The 18,518-nt window shown below is 43.6% G+C and overlaps 1 protein-coding gene across 1 annotated transcript in view; it reads left to right on the forward strand.

Moving 5' to 3' along the window:
• The first annotated feature begins 1,395 nt into the window (after positions 1-1,395).
• Positions 1,396-18,518, forward strand: part of GRB10 (growth factor receptor bound protein 10) — a 201,595-nt gene continuing 184,472 nt past the window's right edge. The window contains exon 1 of the mRNA XM_084622039.1: positions 1,396-1,799. The gene's annotated coding sequence lies outside the window, so the exon portion shown is untranslated. The remainder of the gene's footprint in view (positions 1,800-18,518) is intronic.

Consider the following 18,518-nt stretch of genomic DNA (forward strand, 5'->3'; position numbering starts at 1 on the left):
CAGTCTTTAACTCTGCCCATTTCTACTAGAGTTTGGCTTGGGTTGTAGCTTTGCAATGACAGGGCTAATTTGAAGAAGCAGAGGTGAAGCAGGTGCAAGTGGGGGACAAAGCTCATGTGCGGGCAAAATTTTTAGGCATTAGGGAGCAGAATTAATTGCTGGGCAGGTGATGGGCAGATGTGGGGTGAAAGCTTCTGCAGTGGGGGCCAAATTCACCTTAATAAATTTTTAAGCACTGGCAAAACAAATTGTAACATCCACGAAAGGTAGGAAATGGGAGATCAAAAATCAAGTTAGACCAAAACCATAATATAATCTTAAAAAAGAAAACATGACATTTTTAGGGTCTGAAATACAAGATTTAATATCCCTTTTAAATATTGTATTGTCATGAATTAGGATAATTCTGCATAGATGCTAAGAAGTTTGGCCTGGCTGGTTTAATCCCAGCCGATGCAGCCACTCGGGCTGCTTCTGGTGCGTTTTTTGGCTTTTTTGTTTGCACAGCAGCACTTCAACTTCCTTTTTCATGAATAACCACACTCTGTTTCTTGGAGAGCACAAATCTAACTATTTTGTTTTTGTATCCATTCTATCCGGGCTAAATGTGAAACAGCATTACCATCCATTGGCCAACCCTCATCCCAGTGAGTGTGAATATTTCTGTCAGCACAACATACACGAGGAAGCTGGGTGTGTGTAAGCAGTGAATGGTGAGCGTGTAAGGTGCGGCTGTAAGTGGTGAGAGCGAGCACAAGTGTAAGTCACTGTGACACCAGGAGTGTAGGTGAGCAGAGTGCATGCGTGTGCAAAGTCAGTGTAAGGAGGATGACTGCCAGCAACGCATAGCTGTGGGTCTGCCAGAGCCAAGTGAGAGTGCATGCATGCGCGCTGGGTGGGTGAGTGTGAGCCTGGACCCCGGGTGTGGTGGAATGCAAGCGAGCCTGGGCGGGGTGCGTGTCTGTGTGTGGACGGCGTTGGGGGCGGGGGGGTGCAGGCAGCAGCTCAGCGTGTACGCACACGTGCCTGTTTCGTCCCAGAGCGGCGCGAGTGTGAGCGGGCCCGGGGCGCTGGGAGCAGGGGCGCAAGCGGCGGGGCTCGGGCGCGTTTGTGGCAGCACAGCCGCTCGCCGGGCTCGAGGCGGGTGGGCGCAGGGAGCGGAGAGGCTGGACAGCAAACCCCGCGCCGGGCTGGGGGGAACTCCAGCGGCACCGCGCTCCAGCAGCGCGCTGCCCTTCCCCGGCCCGCGCCCGGCGGGGCGGGGAGGGGACGCGGCTCGGCTGGGGCGCGGAATGGCCCGGGCTGCGGCTGCGTGGAGGCGGCGCCGGGGTGGGAGGTGGGTTTAAAGCCTATTAAAGGGGGAGAGGAGGGGAAGGGGGCGGAGAGATGATGCCTCCTAAGCTGGAGAGTCAGCTGAGTACGAAGCAAGAGCTCGGCGGCAGGGGGACGTAGCCCCGTGTTAACACCGGGAACCTGGAGGAGGGCGCAGGCTCCGCAGCAGCGGTTCAGGCGCCGCGGCGGCGTGGGCAGAAGTTTTCTGGGCAGAGTCCCCCCTGCACCGTATTTTTTTTTGGCGTGTGCGCTGGGAGTCTAACTTTCCCCCTCTCCCGGTCCACGCTACGAAGCTGCCCCGTCTCCCCATAGCATCCCCCGCTGCCTGCTCTGCTCCCGGCCCCACCGCAGCAAAACTTGATCGGAGCGAGCGAGACAGAAGGAGCCGGACGCGCAGAGGCTCTCACAAGGGGGAGGGGGCAGCGGGAGGGCGGCCACGAGGGCGAAAGAGGAACCGCAGGCAGCAGGTAAGAGAATCGGGGGGAGGTCTGATGCTCACCCCAGCCCCTGCATGCGCCTCTTGCGAGGGGGGAAAGCTGAGGAATCTCGGGGGTCCTGCAGGAACAAACTGTTGAGAGAGGTCCAGGACCGCAAATGCCAAATGTATTGGCTAAGGCGCTCCCACTCCGCTCCGGGGTGAGGGAGGACGCCGGGGGCAATGGGGCTAAATTGCAAGGGGACAGCGCGCGTGTGCGTATATATAGAGAGGGCGGCTAGGGAGCTTGTGTGCTGGGTCCTTAGTAGCCGAGATTTAGAGCTGGGGAGGAGTGCGCTGAATTCTCTTTCTCTGGCTTCGGATTTAGTTGGTCGCTTTCAAAACTTCCCAATTAAACTGGGCTGGAAAACTGGAACCACTTTCCTCCCCCCCACCCCAGAGTGACAAGACTTCAGGCGAGTTTAATGCTGCGAATCAGTTGTTAGTAGTTTGCTGTGTTCTCTTTTCTCTCGTTTGGACCTTTATTAGCCCCTTGGGGGAGTCATTGAGTCTGTGCGCGTATTTGAACCATTTCGTTGTCAGATGTGAGATCCTTTCAAGCCCTAAAGAAAAGTGTGTTTGAGGGGAGGAGGCTGGGACTGCAGCGATCAGAGGGGATCTTGAGCCACAGACTAAGGTCTGCAAAAAGAGCAGGAGGACTTGTGGCACCTTAGAGACTAACCAATTTATTTAAGCAAAAGTGAGCTGTCGCTCACGAAAGCTTATGCTCAGATAAATTGGTTAGTCTCTAAGGTGCCACAAGTCCTCCTGCTCTTTTTGCGGATACAGACTTACACGGCTGCTACTCTGAGGACTAAGATCCATGCTCTTAATCCATCTGTGAACGTGGTTCTTTTCCCAGCTTGATCTTCCACTTGCACCAGATCTCGGGGGTGCTGTACTTACTGGCTTGTACTTTCTAAGTATTTATCTGGAATTGCAGCTGTTTTACAGGGTCTTAGGAAAGCTAAACTGTTTCTTTTCCTATGCTTTTCCTAGAGGTATTAAAAGTTTAGGTCTGAAATCCTATTCCTTGCATTTTTTCTCTTTTGGCAAGAAGAGTGAGGCAAAGGACAGCTCACAAAAGTGCCACTCCTGGATGCTGCCACCTTCCTTCTTTTCCGTTTTGCAAATCTGTGAAGGTAGCTGACAAAACAAGTATTTGGGAGTAAGGGGAATATTTGAACATTGTTGCGGGACAGCATTTTGTTGGCTTCTGGGTAATATTGGGTAGCTTCTTGTAACCTGTTATTGTAAAATAAGACTTGGGTTGGAGAGAGAGGTTTTTACCTTCTTTCCTCTTGCCCTCCCCCACCTCCGACTCATGATTGGAGGTAGAGCAGCAGAAAGCTGTTCTACATGGACTCCCTTTCTATACGTCGTTTGCGATTTTTCAGACTGGGACCTGAACTGTATCATCTTATAAAAGAAAGTCTGCAGTTAATTGGTTTGGCAGATGCACTGTTGCAAAATCTCTTTTGCTGCGGATTTAAACTGCCAGCCCCCATCCTACTTTTCCCCCCCTTAAAATCCACATAACATTTTATTTTAGAAGTAGTATGGAAAGTGCTGATTCAGCAGTTGGGAGCACCACTCTATCTGCAGTGGTGTTTTGTGTAAAATGTTTTGATTTGTTGAACTGGGAACATATGTTGCTGGTATGTCAAAGGAATACTGATCAAGGTTCACAGAGCAATTCTGTACTTGTTCATGATTTTACTCATGTAAAGTGAGAAACAACAATTGGCACCATGAAGAGGGTGGGAGTGGAATGTTGGATTTCTAAAATTGAATTTAATAGTCAAGTGAAATTGTATCGCTTCACAGAGGTGCTTGAGTGATCTTTTTGAACAAAGCTTTTGTAGGAGATGGGATCAGTAAGCAGTTATAAGATTTCAGTTTGACTTATTGTTAAATTCATGGGCTAGTTGCACTTACAGCACTCAAAGGTACAGAGAAGGGCAACAAGGGTAATCCCAGGATTAAGACGAGTGAGTTATGAGGACACGTTTTATTTAAAAAAAAAAATATGGAGATTAGACAACCTGAGTGGAAGAAGAAAGTGTGCCTGCAACATTAAATGGTGTAAATAACAGCCCTGACTGCTGCTTCAGTTCAGTTCATTTAGATAGGGGGAAGAGGAGTGAAGAGAGATCCAGAATGCTCAGAACATGCACATAATTTCCTTAGCAAGGTCTGAATGGAAGAGATGTGACTGTTCAAGAAGCATATTCCTCTTTCACTTGCCTTTGGTCTCCAGATGTACAGTTGTAGTCTAATGAATAAACTTTGATATCAAAACTTGCTTGGCTCAATCTAGTTTTTAAATATGCTGCACAACACACAGAGCGAACAGACTAAAAAGTAATGTTTGGTAACATCTGTTCTGAATGATAGTGTATGGAAGCAAACCCCTACGCATGCCTGAAGTTTATTGTTTCTTCCCTCCTCCCCACCCGCTAATATTGTACTTCATTTGCACTCTTTGTTCTTAAAGTAGATCTTGTTTGCTCTGGCTGGATGTTCTAGTGAGTTTCCTTGGTTTTTTGTCAGTCAAAATATCCTCTCCCCTACTGTTGTGCATGTTTGCTTCTAACCTCTAACCCAGGCGTGACTTGCTTTCAGTAGTGTTTTTGTATTTATTTTGAAAGCATTACCTAAATGTAAAATGGATATCTGTATTTCAGTTCTGTTCCTAGAACACAGCTGGTATAGTCATATGTAAAGCACATTTGCAACCCTGTGTCACACATACTTAAATGACTTTGAATCTAACAAGAATCGCTGTAGGTCTTCCTGTGAACTGTGGGCCAGATCCTGAATTGCAGTCCACTGGCGAGTAAAGGCTAAAAGTAGCTGAATCTCCCTAGCTGAAGGTTTCTTCCAAGATGGGGAGTCGCCAGCTGGCATAGAGATGGTATAGCTAGGCCATGTGCCATCTCTTCCAGCAGCCTTTGCAACACTGGTTGGGAGGGGGAGGATGTTATTTGACAATCCCCAGCTAGCCGATGTCCAATTGGAGACTGTTAGCAGCTGGTATACTGCAGAGCCTCTCTAGGCTGGGAGCCACAACCAGCTTCACTGAGGTTTTCCCCTTAGACACCACAAATCTAGATATGTATATATTGAGGTGGTTGTGCCTAACTGTGAATGCAAAGCAAAGCTCCCTTGTCAGTCATACAAGGGAATGGAACACCGGAGGGCTTTAAGGGGTTGTACTAACTTGCACTTGCAGGACTCTGGATGTACTCAGTCATTTGACTTGTCTAGGTAAAGCTATCACTGGATATAAGAACTGCTGTAAACTTGATTCCTTTACTTTAAAATGTTTACTTGAAATTAGACTGAGTAAACATTTTTAAAGACCATTTGGTAATGTTGTATAACTTAATGGGTTGTGGTAGTGTTGCTGTATTAACTTCTTGGCATTTCTGTTTTATCCCTCTGTTAATTTATTACAAGGATGCATGAACGGGTTTTCAATGTAAAAAAATAAAGATTTTTCTCCCATAAGAATTTCTTTCCCATCAGCACCCAAGCTAGGAAAAGCAGAGAAACTATTCTTTTGAAATTTGAACTGTCTGACCCTATGAAATTTCTAATGGGGAAATGCAATATGATCCTTCCAGTCATATCTTCTTATTGCAGTAGCTTGCTTCAGACTTACTCTTTAGGTATCTTAAAATGCAGGATGAGATGTCCCCTCTTGACTGTTGGGGACAAGTCTGAGCAGATACAGCTCTTCAAAGGACCAGCTGGCACCTCCTTTCTGTTTGAAGAGAACTTTTTTGTGGTGATGTCGGAGGGTCATTTATATTGCTTATGCTTGCCTATCCAGCATGCTAGGGTTAACTGTGGCCCAGGAGACCCAGTTGCTCTACTCAGTTTGCAGCTTTACCTGAGAAACCGAATGTGGTGGTTGTCTTTGCTTTGTGTATCCATTTATGTCTCAGAAGCCTATGGCCCTAACTTTTCAAGCAGGGTACTGATACAATGGCTCTCTCAGTTACAGTAAATTTTAATGTTTCAGCTTTGTTCAGAGACCAGAGTCAGTAAACATGAACTAGTTCCAAAAAGGCAACTCCACACAAGTAGGTCATGATGAACGAGGTAATTGTAAACATATGTTTACTTAAACTACTGGTAAACTGGCATCTGATTCTTCCCAACCTAAATCAATGCCAGTTTCTACTAGTTCTCAGCAGGAAAAAATAGGAAATCAAACTTTTCTGGCAGGCTGTATTGAGCATGCCATGGAGGAAATGCTCAGCCGTCCAGTGAGAGCAAAAGGAGCCTGAGATCCAAAGCTTTGACAGGCTTGGATGAAACTTTCTTACAAAGCAACAGTTGCGGTTGTCATACTTCAGCTGATTTGCTGAATAGACTGACCAAAGTACTCCTGTCCTGTAGGAGTAGGGGACACAGATGCCAAAAGACTAACGTAAAGATGGGTAGTGTTGAGGGCATGTTATGAATATGAGCTTGTGGTTGCTGAGGGCTGTAACTGAGTCAGGAGTGAATGATGCTGCAGTCTTCTGCAATATCACTTTCCATTACATCACCATGATGAGAAAATGCAGTGCTGTTCGGTAATGTAATAGGGTCTCTGTTGCCCATAATCTAGGGACTCTATTTTTTTGCCATCTTAGTTGCAGCCTTAGCAGTTTTAAGAATGGCACTTATAATTTTCTTCGTTGTTTCACAACACACACAAATTAGTGGCGCTTTCAAAAAAAAAAAATCAACCCATTAAATAGCTTCTAGATAATTTTTAAGTGCTGATTGCTATCACTGTACAAAAACCTGAAACTCTTGCCCTGAACCTCGCTGTGTTTGTGAGAGAGAATATCTCCTCTCCTGGAGCAATTAAGATGACATTTTGCCTAACTTCAAAACTTAAATGTGTTTTTCATTGGGAAGTAGCAATTGGACTGAATCACATGGAGTATCCAGAAATCTGTCTTGCAGCTTGCTCGAAATATTTCTTATATGACAACTCTTTGATTGCTGGCAAAGAATTGGGTGCTTCAAAGCCTCGTTATTCCACTCCTCCTCTACCTTTTGTAGTCGCTCTTTTTTCCCCCTTAACCTTACCAGATGGATGACTTAACTCTTTCTTTTATGCTTTACTTAGTGCATATAAAATGCTTAACTTCTAGCTATTCTACTAAAAATGTCAGTGTTACTGGTTTCTGAAACATTCCAGAGGTGAAGGGCAAAAGTCAGAATTCAGGCAACTTATTGACTTCATCTCTAAAATGTTCAGAAACTAATCTCAACCAAGCAATTGAACTTTTAAGATTCACACACCAAAACTACCCTTTACTCCTAACTAAACCTTTGGGAAGGGGAAAAGGGAATGGGGACTGAGGCTAAATACTCTGATGGTCTCGCTTACTAAACTGGTAACATTTTAATTTCTTGAACATTATTCCAGAAGAGGAATCAGTCATTCCTTTATGTCAAAATATATGCATAGATTGTAAACTTGTAAAAAGCTAAAATTTCAGAAGCTTAGTACACTGTGCAAGGGAAACTCCTGTTGTCTTTAGCCTTATGATTACTGCCTTTCAGAAAAGTATCACTGGGTATTTGATCTCTGTTCTAGCTCAACTCTATGTTGCTAATAAAATCCATTTAGGGGGGCCTTGGCGCTAACTGGTTTTTACTATATGTTCTACTCCCATCTCCTAGCAAACTAGAAGTGCCTTGTGCATTGAGTGATTCTTTTGCATTACTGTTAATATTACCAGCATCGCCTGAGAAGTGAAAGGGTTTCTTTGTCATAACTAAGACTTTGCATTTTCTAGACCAATTGTTCTTGTATCAATAAGCAACTTCTCAGTGGGTCAGACTGCTTTTTTCCCCGGCTGTAACTCTATGGCATTTTGTGCTCACTTTGCATATGGCCAATGGAAGTAGCATTTGAACACAGACTTCCCAATGGCAGGATTCAGATGCAGCACATCTGTGAGGAGAGATGATGGTCTGGTGACAAGGGGTGTTGCAATGCTTAACTTCTCGGTGCATGGAAAATTAATGGGATCGGCAAAGCCTCAGTATGTGCCTAGGCTGCCTGTACAAAGACTGGGGAGAAATAGGCACCTTAGAATGTGATCCTCAAAAGGCCTCATGCTAGGTGAGGCACTGCCAGTAGGCACTGCTGATAAGAAGGGTATGTCCTTACCATACCCTTCTCGTGGAGTTCAGTGCTATCTCTGCTTGCAGCCCACAGCTGGGAACCCCTTTCCTTGAGTCAGGCACCTTAGGTGCCTTACTCTGTACAAAATGGTGATGGAGAAGGAGGATGTCCTTCATAACCTTAGTCCTGTGGTTAGGATACTCACCCAGGATGTAGGAGACCCCAGTTCAGTTTTTTCCTCTGCCTGATGAGAAGGGATTTCAATCTCCCCGGTGAGTGCTCCACCCATTAGACTATAGTGTGATTCTCTCTCTGGTTCAATTTAATTAGTTAATATTCTACTTTTCAACAAGAGCAGTAGAGACAGACCTACATCAGAATATTCTGTAGTTCAGTGGGTAGGGTGCTCATCTCTAAGGTTGGCAGATCCCTGTTCAAATCACTTTTTCTCACTGGGAGGAATTGAACCAGGGTCTCCCACATCCTGGGTGAGCACCCTAACCATTAGGCTAAAGGCTGTGAAGGATCTTTATGCTTCCTCCCCCTGGCTATTTTGTGGAGAGTTAGACAGCTGCTGAGTTTATCTACCAGATTGACACACCCAGATCTTGCCTGTGGGGCCTAAACTACACAAGACCTGCAGTTGCACACTGTTTTGATGGAGGATCTGTCTCAATCTCTTTATGAAGAGTGGCTTTAAAAAACCCTCCCTGCAAGAACTCAGGAACTATCGTGTCCATATACTGGATTTGTCTTGTCTTCTAACAAAGGTACCGAATTTCTTAGCACCAGGAAATCATGAAACAGACAAATAAGTACATTTAAAAAAGTTGAGGCCGATTTGCCCTTAGTTCTGAATTTTACTCTGCTTTCTGGTTGTTCGACTTCTAGTTGTCTGAAAATAGTGACGCTACAGCTAGAAGCATGCTTCCCAGAGCAGGTAGACATGTGTTAGCTCTGCTTGAGCTGGCATGCTAAAAATAGCAGTGTATGCTTGTGGTTCCACAGGTGGGGGGGGGGGGGGGCGGGAGGAGGGCTCAGGCTAGCTGCCCACATACCAACCCACCCAGATACCCTGGGTATGTACTTGGGAGGCTGTCCCAACCTGTTTGACTAATATGCTATATTTAGAATACTAGCTCCAAGCAGAGCTAGCGGGTGACTAGCTCTTCTGGGAAGTAAGCTTCTAGCTGTAGTTTAGACCTATCCATAGTCGTGGCCTTTCTAGGGGGCAAACTACCTGGCTTTTAAAACTGATCAGAAACAATAGGACAGTGATGATTGTATTTGACTTTTTTGCGAATCAGAGGCTTTCACTCTTTTTATTTAGCAGGATGTTCTAACAAACTGCTATAGACAACAGCCCTGGACAGTTAAGCAATATCTCACTTGAGCCCCATTTTGTTTGCTTGAAAGCTTTATGAGAGTTGAGAAGGAGGGCTAAAAGCTCAGCTGTAGCAACAGAAGAGATCAAATGTTACTTGCCGCTTACGCCCTCTGTAGTGTGGTATGGGTGGCAGTTTAGACAGGATCGGCCTTAGTGAGAGTTTGTCCAGTCTTCTAAAATGTGTGTAACGGGGTACATATTCTAATTTTTAGCCTCCTTCCTTCCTTCCTGTCTTCCTAACACCCCTTCTCTTGCCTATGTAGAGGGAGTTCAGATCCTGTCAAATGTGCTGCTTCCTTGGGTGACAGAATATCCTAGAAGGCTTCCAGCAAGCAGCAGACTTGAATTTTGTGTGAGGTATAAAGCCTAAATATCAACACTATTTCACATATTGGGGAAATAGTTCTTCCATCCTCCTTCTGATACCAAAGCATCTCAGATAAATCAAATGGTCACTGTGTGAATATATAGGAAGAACAGTAAGGCAGAAACAGCAAAGTCAAGGCTTCCCTCCAAAAAAGGAGCCTAAAATTAAGCTCCTAAAGCAAAATCCTTATAGCGATACTGAAACTGGGCTGAATATTACAGGAAGAGAACTGCACTTGTTCTGTATTCTGATCAGGAAAAGCTTTGAAATCCTTGCTGTCAAGTTGGATAAAAAACTTGTGAGACCAAAGCTTTAAAGGCAAAGGAGCAATTCCAAAGAATAGTTCAGCTGACACTAGAGGTGTGCAGCCTATATGGTAGGTAGAGATCAAATGTTTAGTATGATGAAACTGCAAAGTACAACAGGGTTGTGGTTCAGGTAACTTTCTCATGGCATTATAAGATAGGGCTGCTTCTGCCAAATGCTGTATCAGCAGGATTGAAGAATGTGGTGCCGTACTAAACTTTTAGTCTTGGCAAAGTTGGACATGCATATAATTGTGGCCTACAATAAAATCGTTCAATTGTTTCTCTTCCTACAAATGGAGGAAAAACTGTTGGTGGTCATTACAAAGCCAGCTGGTCATAAAGAGACTAGGATTTCTCAGGCCTTTCATGTCCAGTCATCTCACCCTCTATTTTTCAAGGTTCAGAGCTAAAACAAAGAGGAAGGAGAGCCCATCGCAAGGGGCCTATTGTTTACAGATGATGCAGCCCTTGTGGATCGTAGCATTGATGCCCTACAACAAGTTTTCTGATCCATGCAAAAATTTTTAGGCTAGCAATAAGCTTGAGGACTTATGTACCAAGGCTCTTCAGAAACAGTTCCAGATATCACCTTAGATGGTATTTTGTCTAGATGTTGATAAATTTTGCTATCTGGGCTCTACTGTTACCAGCAATGTAGATTTTGATGCTGAGCTTATTCATATCAAAGCAGCCAGAAAATTCTGTCTTTTGCAAGACAGCCTGGAACAACAACAAATTGTCAACTCAAGTGAAAATCTGTATTTGAGAGGTTTTATCCACTCTTCTCTATGGCTCAGAAACATGGATGACTTACACCAAACATACTCAAAGACTAAACAGTTTTCATATCAGATGCTTGTGTAAAATTCTTCAAATAAGATGACAGGGTGAGAAATGTTGAAGTGTTAAATCATGCTGGTATTTATGGGAACAATGATTAGTGAGAAAAGACTTGGGTGGCTTGGATTTGTCGAGTGAATGCTGGATTACAGGATCCCGAAGCGTGTGCGTTGCTCTGAAGCTCGTGAAGGGCCTAGGGAAAAAGAGGCAGATTGCTGTGCAAATTTCAGGATGCTCGCAAAGATGATTTAGTAGCCTTTGGAATCTCTGTAGATGACTGGGAAAGGAGTGCAGAATACCGCTCTGGTTGGCAGTCAGCTTTTGTAGATGGAGCGAGGAGTCTTTGCGAGGTAGACTGGATCAGACATTTTGATGACTGGTGTCAGAGGAGGAAAGAATCTGCTGCTCAGATTCAGAGCATTACTAGTGCATGGGTGTGCCCTACCTGTGGATGGGGACTGTCCCTTGCGCTTTAAACTCTGCAGCCATCGAAGAACTCATTGGTGCATATGCCATGCTCCGTAAAGAGCAACGGTATTGCTGAGTGTCTGAGAATTGAAAGGCAGTTACCTATCACATGGTACACTGCATAGCTCCCCTTTCTGTGTGCATGCCTGTATAGACACTTGGACTGGAATGTTTAAGCCCAAATATAACTCTGCAGTGGGCTGGCGAGTCAGTACTACAGCACCTCCTCTGGCCAGGCAGAGCATTGCACTAGAGCTTACTCAGTCTGCTGAGGTAGTTAGTCTGCTCCCCTTGCCTGACTCCCACTGCTATGTGTGGGTTGCCCCCTTATTTCTTGTGGGGTCAGCTGGCCCTGGTGTCCAGGAGGTCTGGAAACCCACTCAGCTGATAAGTTTCTCTGGAGATTGCTAGGGGAACCCAGGCCTGCCAACTCCACCGGGGTCCAGTTCAGGGCCATGAAGCCCGACAAGCAGATTCAGGACTCCATCACACCAGCTGTGCCCTGAGCTACTCCCTATCTTCCCAGATTTCTGTAGGCTTTTCAGCCTGTTGGCCTAGTCATTCCTTCTCAGGGCGCTGTCTCTGAGCTGCTTCCCTTTTCCACCCTGCTTGCTCCTCTGGCAGTGGCCCCACGCCTCTGCTTCCCAGCCCTTTTGTCTTCCCAGGCGCTTTGAGGCTGCCAGTCAGCATTGGACTGCAGTACCTGCATTAACCCCTTGGTTTCTGGGCCAGCGCGGGGTAAATACAACCCATGACATATGCCCAGTAAAGTAATGCTGAATGGGCCCTCAGAGTAACTGTGTGTTGGAAGCTTGAAGGGAGAAAAATGGGAGTCAAAATTATTTGTCTGAACAGTGTCGTGCCCCCTCCTCCCCCACTGGCTGTTCCCAGAAGGCATTATTGTGAAGTACCAAAACTCTTAATGCAAGCTGTATTACTTAGTACCATAACAATGCATTATTAGACCTCAAGCAAGCCAGGGTGTACCAGTGGTATCTAATGAGAGAACACTTCAAAGATAGTTAACTTGCGTCTAATGTGTTTTACCTTTAAAACCCTGGTTAGTTGAGGGGCATTCAGCTAATTTGGACTTAAAGGAGCTGCTAAACTTCAATGAAAAGTAATATATTCACATTGCAGCAAGAAAGTCTGTTGCATGGAGAATGCATTCTCTCCTCAAGTGAGGCCTCCATTATGGAGGTTGGAAGGTTGCGGTCAACATCTCCCACATTTGACAGAAAGTAAAGCATTCGCTTTCCTGTGGATATTAGTCCATCTGATGATTGATGTAGCTGGCTCTCTCCCTCTTTCTGACTTGCCTGTGATCTTGCCTGATAGTAAAAGTGCTGGAATCAGGTTGCTCTGCAATCTATGAGCAATAGGCCAGCAGAAAGTTATTCTTCTGCTTAGGGTCTGCAGTAATTGTGTTCTCTTAAAGTTCATCCTTTTCACCTCCTCATTTGTGATTTTGGTTATCCAGCCAATTTTTAACATTCTTCTGTAATTCCAAAATTGAATGTTCTGAGGTGTCTGTCTTTTTTTGAATCCTACTCTCACATCCAATCAGGAAGGTTGACTGTCTATAGCACTTCAGCGGACATGCAGTTTCAACTTATCGCAACACGGAAGTCATTGGAAGTTCTTGAATATATTCTTCAAGCTGTATCCTTCTGTTGATTCCTTTATCATCTCTGTAGAAGATGCTGATGTTTGAAATACAGACTAGGTCACAGGAGTACCTTCTCAATACAGTCTCTTCAGTTTGTGTTTAGAATTTTTTTTTTAAATTGTTTTCAGGTAGTAAAGAGACCTTGATTGCATCAGCTGATACATAGCAGTCTTGAGGCTCTACTTCAGGAACTGACCCCAGCTATAGATTTGTGTCCTACTATAATAAACTGAAAATGAAGTTCTAATAAGTGCTGATGGATGGTTATGGTCCACGTGCCCTTCTCTGATTTAATCTTTCTTATATCATAAGTAAAGATGGCCATCTTCAAATTCCAGAACTGCTAAGTCTCCCCAAGTTTTCTCCTTGCCATACTTCCAGTAGAAAATATGCTGTAGGCCAGATCACTGCTTTACTGTTAGCTCAGGGTTGTAGCATGGGTACACTGAAGATATGAAACTTAATTTGACCCTGGAGTTGTAATTTAAATGAGCACTGATTTAAAATCACACTTCTGTTTGATTTTTATTTTGCCTGTTATAACATCTAAGGTGACTAGATACACTAGAGACTTTCCCTTACAATCAGTTTTGTGCAATTTGACAGCTTTGTGCAACTAGCTTCGCTGTCTCCCCTGGTCATGTGATCTCTTGCAGCAGTAGGAAAGAAACTGGAAGAGGGTTGGGGGAGAGTAAGAGAAGGGTAACACTTAAATTTATGTTATGGAATGGACTTTGTTCTTCTCCCAGTGATGGAAGATAATTTAACTTGACTACAAGTGTGACTCTACAGTGTGAAATAGGGCTAAGAAGTAATAAAAGCTTATTGTTTGGGGGTGTGGTGGGGGGATATTAAGAGGATAAGTAGACCTTGACTCAGAGCAGGTTGCTTCCGAAAAATAAGGTGCCAAATACTGTCATCTTGTTTTTGTCTGAGTAGTGTCTCCATTTGACTTCTGGAGCCTCTTTTTGTCTCCTGAACTGCTTGAAAACTTCCACAGATTGGAACAGGATAACTTCTTTGAGGTGACTGTTGCCTCATTTCCTCTTAAATGTTTAGGAAACATTAGAAATGTACAAGTATCAAGTTAAAAACAAGTATTCAGACCGCACGTATGGTAAACATCCTACTTGTGAGGCAGGTAACTAACATCTAAGACTTCAGTCACTCCTAAACCAAAGATGTCACTTTGGAATAAATGTTTGTTTGTCATGTCCTGCGTTACGGTGGCATTTTGACCAGCAGGGAATTCCAGGGTTGCCACACAGTGTGGTGGATAAACAAAAATGTCTAGCATGCACAAAAAAGTGGAAAAATTTAAACTCAGTGAAATTTTAAAACCTGTTATAATGTGACGGATTCAACACATTTTCAAATAGATTGACACCACTGGAAATAATAGTTACTAGCATCCTTAGGTTTTCAAGTTACTTCACCAAGGATCATCCCTCAGATGCCGTTGTCCATGGTCATATGTGAATGACAGAGCAGAGAACAGTGCCTAAGTGCTAGTCTACACTGGCAATGCTAAAGCTCTGCCGCAGCAGCTCTTTAATGTGGCTTGTGTAGTTGCGGTGATGGGAGAGAGCTCTCCCAGTGCTCTAAAAAACCCACCTCCACAAGGGGCGTAGCTGGTGCACTGTCTACTCTGGCAATTTACAGGGCTGCAACTTGCTGCACTCGGGGGTGTTTTTTCACACCCCATGAGCCAGAAAGTTGCAGCCCTGTAAATTGCCCGTGTAGTCCATCCTTTAGTCTTGCTTAATTGAAAATCTTATTTGATAGTGAAAGGCAGTAGGGCTTTCTTCTAGGCTTCAGTGTTACTGTATGGAGTCTGCCTCTAGCCTCAGTCTTGTGTATGCTAGCTCAGTACATCATTGGACTCTTGATCCGAGAGCATTCTACGTTCTGTGCTGTTGAGGATCTAATGGTTATAGTGGTATCTAGATCTTAGAGCAATGAAAGCAATTTAGTTCTTGGAGGAAAAACTGCATTAAGTATTGTTGGAAACAAATTTGGTGGATTTTTTGTTATTTGTATTTCCCCCTGTCCCCCAATGGCATTTTTCACTGGTCCTCATTTGCTCTGCGCCTTGGCATTTTTATGAGAAGGGATACAAAGGACCGTGACTCTGGGAAATGTGTGAGAAATAGCAGACGGCTTTGTAGAAATGGGTTTCCCTAGCTGTGGAGCGGCGATAGATGGTGCACACATTCCAATATTTTGAAATGCTCGTAGTTATCCTGGGAGACCTGGCATACCTCTTACAACTCATGAAACCTTCCATGGGAAATCTGGACAGCAGTAAGGAGTGGTTCAACAACAGGCTGAGTAGGTGCTGGATGACAGTGGAACGTGCCTTTGGCAGATTCAGGGTGCACTGGCGATACATTTATGGCAGGTTAGACCTCAGTGAGGACAATATTCCCATGGTCATAGCCATGTGGTGTACGTTGCATAATCTTTGTGAAGCTAAGGGTGAAAGGTTTGCTCAGGGGTGGAGTGTTGGATTTTGAGCAGCCAGAGACTAGAGCTATCAGAGGGGCCCAGAGGGGGGAAATTCAGATCAGGGAGGCTTGGAGGCAACACTTTGAAAAGGAGAACCAGTAATGTGTATCTCCGTGATTGGTGCGCCAATGTTACATTACGTGTAGTTTTCCTAGGAAGCAATGGTGACATTTGATGCCTTACATTCCAGTAAGCAAATGATTAAACTGCCTGTATATGTATTTGTAGGAAACAAATAAAGATGAGTTACCGTTCAAAAACTTTGCTTTTATGGCACAAGAAACACACTCATGCTTCCGCTTGGTGAGAAAGGAGGTAGCAGGGAAGGGCAGACTTTCAGAACTGTATAGGTCCAGCTATCATTTTGAAAGTTGTTCAAGGGGGTGGAGTGAAGGGGAAACGGAGAAGTCCTGGAAAGTGGAAAGGACTATGCAGACAGAGAGGTTTTTTGGAGGAGGGGTACAGAAAAGAGTTCTGAATGTGCTGCAGGGGAGGGCAGGCACGCATTTGCTCAGTCTGTAGCCTTATTAAGGACTTCGGATGTCATGGAGGAGCAAATGCAGATGCTGCTCAGTAGTGTCCTTAACAGACTCCTGATTTTTCTCTTCTGTCCAGCCTTTCAGCTTCCTTCCACTCCTTGTGTTCTTTTTTCTCTGCATTGGAGAAGTGCAGTATCTCCTGGAACACGTTGTCTTTGCTCCATCTTGGGCGCTTTCTTATCTGGCGGAGACACTTGGCCGGTGTGTGTGCGGTGTCCTTCAAGGCCATATCTGCTGAAATAGAAGAAACGATGCACAGGAGGACAGTGTGGATTTGATTTAAATCAAATTGATTTAAATTACTAGTCAGGAAGATTTCAGAGTAACAGCTGTGTTAGTCTGTATTTGCAAAAAGAAAAGGAGTACTTGTGGCACCTTTGAGACTAACCAATTTATTTGAGCATGAGCTTTCGTGAGGTACAGCTCAGCTCACAAAAGCTCATGCTCAAATAAATTGGTTAGTCTCTAAGGTGCCACAAGTACTCCTTTTCTTTTAGTCAGGAAGACTCTATTTATTTAATCCTGGATTTCTACGTAAACGTGCATTCTTGTTGGTTGGTATAACCTTAATACATATTCTTCACAACTCAGATAGATGTAGGTTTCATATTTAGAAGTGCTTTGCTTTATTTTAAAAACTTTTCACATTAGATTTACAGCTATATCAGAAAATGAATGATTGTTTGGTTTTCATTTACCAAAGGTAATTGACGCAGATAGTTCACTTCCCAATGTTTTCATAAATATCTCCAAAATCAACAGGTTAATCATTAATATTTGGAGGATTTTCTTGCCATGCTGTATTAAGAGGACATCACCAGACAGAAATTTAAATTGTTTTATTTAACTAAACAACTGGATTATTTTTCTTCAACAGCAGACCTATAATATTTTAACAAAACAAGCATATGAATTTTTGAATTTAGTTAAACATTCAAGTTTTTTAAAATCAGGTTTGTTTTTGTTAAAGTTGTTTTTTAACTAAAATAGTTAAATGAAATATTTAAAACAAACAAATTAAATCGACTGTGTCAACCAGGTCAACATGAGAAACTTAAAATATTGGCGTCTGCAGCTAACTGTTGTCTTCACCTTCATTTTCCTGTTTGTTCATAATCTGGAAAAGAAAAACAAGCTTTCTTGCTTTTTCAAGTCCCAAACGATTTCTTAATTTATTGGGATTGATTTAATGAATTAGTTCAAAAGAACAAAGTATTCTTTCTACATGGGCAGAGGAAGCTACTGCTGTTAAAAGTGAGATTATCACGTCAACAGTCTCTGAATCCAAGTGCTTAAGTGACTTCCACCAGTTCACTGGTGTGACTTTCTTTAAAACATCATCAGCAAACATGTATTTCTTGAATGGTTCTTATTCCCAAACTGGGTCTCTTTTACAGCCTGCTGCCATTATAGTTTTCCCTTCTAGTGATAGAATAGTATGGTAGATCTCAAACCAATGAAGACTACACTCAGAAAGACCTCAAGACTTCTGGAATATGCTGCTCACAGTTTCACTTCTGTTTCTACTGCCTGTCCCTCCCTTCTCACATTTATCTCCAGGCTTCTTCTTGTCCAGATCTATTCCACCCCCAGCAATCTTCTATTCATTGAACTTTGCACTTCTAGAGAAAGATAAGGGATTGACTCTGTGTACAAAATTTGCAGAGAAACAATAGAGTTGAAGTCTGTTATTTCTCACCTCTATATATTTATGTATTTTAAAACATTTTTGCTGTTAACAAGCATGTTACCTCTGGAGACACAAATCCACCGTTTGACAACTGCAAAACTAAGCATCTCTGATAGTATCTTCTAGACTGAGCACTGAGTCCCATTGGGTAGATAGAAAGATTAACCTAAATAATCTATACAGAAACCTGTGGAATCCCATAAGATTGGGTTCCTAATCCATGAACAATTGGAACTCCTTTACAAAACTTTTCTTAAACATTACATGAATATATTGTCTCATACTATAGAATTTGAATTTATAATCCTTATTCCATGATGAGACATCTTTGAACTAGAATAGTTTTAATTAAGATTGCTTTTTTCCTCAAAAAAATCAGATTTTTTTTTTATTTACATCGTTGATTTTTATCCACCCCGCAGAAGAATGATTAAGTTCACACAGAGCATTGAAACATTTCGGTAAAATACACCTTTTGTAACATAACAATCACTTTCTCACTGACTCTTGGCAAGGACACATCTCCGCAAACACCCAAAGCATGGTGAGTGTTGAGGGGGAGGGGGGAAGTGGGGCTCCGCATGGGGAGAAAAGCACTCTGCAAAGGTTGCAGTGCAGCTGACTAGGGAAAAAAAGTTTCCACAGGCAGGGGGTCACTCTAGCCGATGTCTCACTGCTGAGGGTAAGCATGGAAGTGAGGGTACATCTACTACATGCTTGTGGCTTCCGCCCTGGTCCCTATGCTGCTCACCTGTGTGCTGCTTTGGTCCGTGCACAAGTGATTGCTGAATGG

This window comes from Lepidochelys olivacea (assembly GCF_965140295.1).
Source record: "Lepidochelys olivacea isolate rLepOli2 genome assembly, chromosome: 2".
Classification (NCBI taxonomy): domain Eukaryota; kingdom Metazoa; phylum Chordata; order Testudines; family Cheloniidae; genus Lepidochelys; species Lepidochelys olivacea.